A 3226-nucleotide genomic window follows, 5' to 3' on the forward strand; every position below is an offset into this window, starting at 1 on the left:
CTGACACGTGAGTGAACTCCATCAGTTGTTCAGCTGTGTGAGTCATGTTCAGTGAACTTATTCTATAATAAGCACCTACATACTAGCTATAGTGTCACCACACAAATGTCTATTAGAACATACATCCTTCATAATGATACAAGCATAGTATGTACCGATCTTTGCGGATTATTAATTACCAGTTAGTAATCCTATGACCAGGAACTATTTAAGTTTAGAGTTCTCATCTTTTAGGTCTCATTATTATGATCTCATCACAATCCATAAAAAGCTTTACTCTAAACTGTGGTATATATTGTTTAAACATTTAAATAGATAGAGTCCGCAATAAAAATAAAGCAAGTCTTTTATTAATATCAATGAAATCAAAACAGATTATAAAAAAGTTATTCCTAAATCCTCATACATGATTGGACTTAGGACATATCTCTTTCAACAATCTCCAGGATTTGTTGATCCAAAATTTCCTAATCATGTCTACAGACTTGATAAAACACTTTATGGCCTTAAGCAAGCTCCAAGAGCATGGTATGAGACTTTAGCTCAATTCCTTCTGGAAAGTGAATTTAACAAAGGCACAATTGACAAAACTTTATTCTACCTCAACCGTGGAAATGACTTACTTTTGGTACAGATATATGTTGATGATATCATCTTTGGCTCTGCAAATACAAAACTTTGTGAAAGATTTTCCAAGTTAATGCAGTCAAGATATCAAATGAGTATGATGGGAGAGTTGAGCTATTTTCTGGGACTTCAAGTCAAGCAAACTGAAGAAGGTACTTTTATCAGTCAATCCAAGTACACCAGAAATTTACTCAAGAAAGTTGGAATGCAAGACAGTTCTACTACATCAACTCCCATGGCCACTGCAACCAAGTTAGATAAAGATATTACTAACTACAGAGGTATGATTGGCTCTTTACTCTATTTAACTGCAAGTAGACCTGATATCATGTATGCTACCTGTCTTTGTGCAAGATTTCAGGCTGATTCAAGAGAACCTCGTCTAATAGTTGTGAAAAGAATTTTCAAGTACCTCAAGGGTACAACTGATCTAGGATTGTGGTATCCTAGGGAATCATATTTTAAGCTAATAGGTTACTCAGATGCAGATTTTACAGGATGCAAAATAGACAGGAAAAGCACTAGTGGAAGCTGCCAATTTCTTGGAGGCAGATTGGGTTCTTGGTTTAGCAAGACACAGAAGTCAATTTCCACATCAATTGCAGAAGCAGAATATATTACTGCAGGAAGCTGTTGTGCACAGATTCTTTGGATGAAGAATCGGTTACTGGACTATGGGTTAGAATTTTCTAGAATACTCATTTACTGTGATAATCAAAGTGCTATTGTTATGACAGGTAATCCAGTTCAACACTCAATGACAAAGCACATCAACATAAGGTACCATTTCTTAAGGGAACATGTGATGGAAGGTACAGTGGAATTGCATTTTATTACAACAGATCAACAACTAACAGATATCTTCACAAAACCAGTATGTGAAGCTACCTTTACAAGACTGGTAAATGAACTTGGAATGGTTTCAGGTTCTTTCTCAAAATCTGCTTAGTTTTTGTTCTCATACATCAGACTTTATGATCAGTGTTTACAGATTGTCTTATCTCCATGTAATCTGTGCTTAAATTGTATTATATTAAATACTGATTGTTATCTGAAGTGATTCTATATACTCGATAGTGTTTTGAATGTTCTGTGACTATTCAATCCAATGAGGATTACTGTGCTAGATGTTGACCTAGTAGTCTTTAACATACTATATATCCCATGTTTGAATTTGCTATTTATGTGGAAATCTCAAACACAGGCAAATTCTGATTTTGAGCTTAGTCAAATTTACTTTGTGTATCTTATTACTAAGTCACAAACTAGATTCTTGCTTCTTATCTGTCAAATTCTGATGTCAGTAAATCTTAAGGATGAACTACATGCTTGATAAGCCTCACTTATCTGATGAAAAGAAAAGAAAAGAAAAGAAAAAATTGAAGTCAGGTACTCCTTTGAGATATAGAGTAATATATGTGAAAGGGAAGACCCAAGTGCATTGCTGGTATTAAGTAATATGCATTAGAAAAGCAAATAATTTTTTCTTGGTGACTTTTCACATTCTCTGATTACTGGAGAAATACTCTGATAATAGTATAAATTCTGATAGCAGTTGTGACTCACTTATACCGAGAAGCCACTGTAAAAAGAATGTCAAAAGATGCATAAAATGAGCACAAACAGTTGAGGTGGACTCTTGCATAAATTTGTTCTATAGTAGACTTCAAAATTAAAAACAGATTTTAAGCACTTTTCTTAGTTATGCCTTATTTCTAAGATATACTGAAGTTTATCAAACTTTAATCATTTTTTGATCATTTACAAATACACACACTCTCACTCCATATGAATGATGAAAATTACTATGGTGATTAAGTTGTTTTTGACAAACAATTAAGTATTATTTGCATAAATTCTGAGGACAAGTTCTGATGATTAAACTCTGAAGAAACAAGTCAGTATTTGTGTGAAGAATCACGGAAACAGACATTCTCTTTTTGAGTACAGAAGCCATATTTTGATGACTGTTAAGTTCTGATAATAGTCAAGTTCTGATGCAAATCCTGATGGAAACTCTGATGCTTACGTGACATTATTTATTTACTTAAATTATTTGTGGTTTTACTGTAACGGTCATATTTATCAGAAAATAATTAAGTGAGATGAAAACAGTCATAATCATTTGGTTAGTGGGAAACGTGTTTGCCTTGACAACTGCATGTGCACAATAATTACTGCTTATTTCTCGTGCCCACTAACTACTGCTTTAACTATTTACAGGCTGACAGGTGTAAAGTGTGTGTATTACTTCCAAAAAGAGCTGTTGAGTAGAGAGAGTATATATATAGGAGTTAAAAAAATTTACAATCTTTTACCTACTTTTCTTATTCTCTAAACTCTCTTATTCTTTCTCTCTCTCTCTCTCTAATATTCTCTGAAGCCATTTTTCTTACAGGCATTTTATCAAACACCTTGCAAACAAACATTTTCTCACTTATTTCTCATAGAAATGGCACCAAAGGACATCATTTTTAATGGAGCCAAGTACATCCCCAACAACTATCTGGCCATACTTAACAAGGATGAAGCTCCATCAGATCTTCACTTCGTTCAGGACTTTCTTGCTTACAGTGAGTTTGGGTATGCATTGATCCAA

Source organism: Apium graveolens, chromosome 9 (genome assembly GCF_009905375.1).
Source record: "Apium graveolens cultivar Ventura chromosome 9, ASM990537v1, whole genome shotgun sequence".
Classification (NCBI taxonomy): domain Eukaryota; kingdom Viridiplantae; phylum Streptophyta; class Magnoliopsida; order Apiales; family Apiaceae; genus Apium; species Apium graveolens.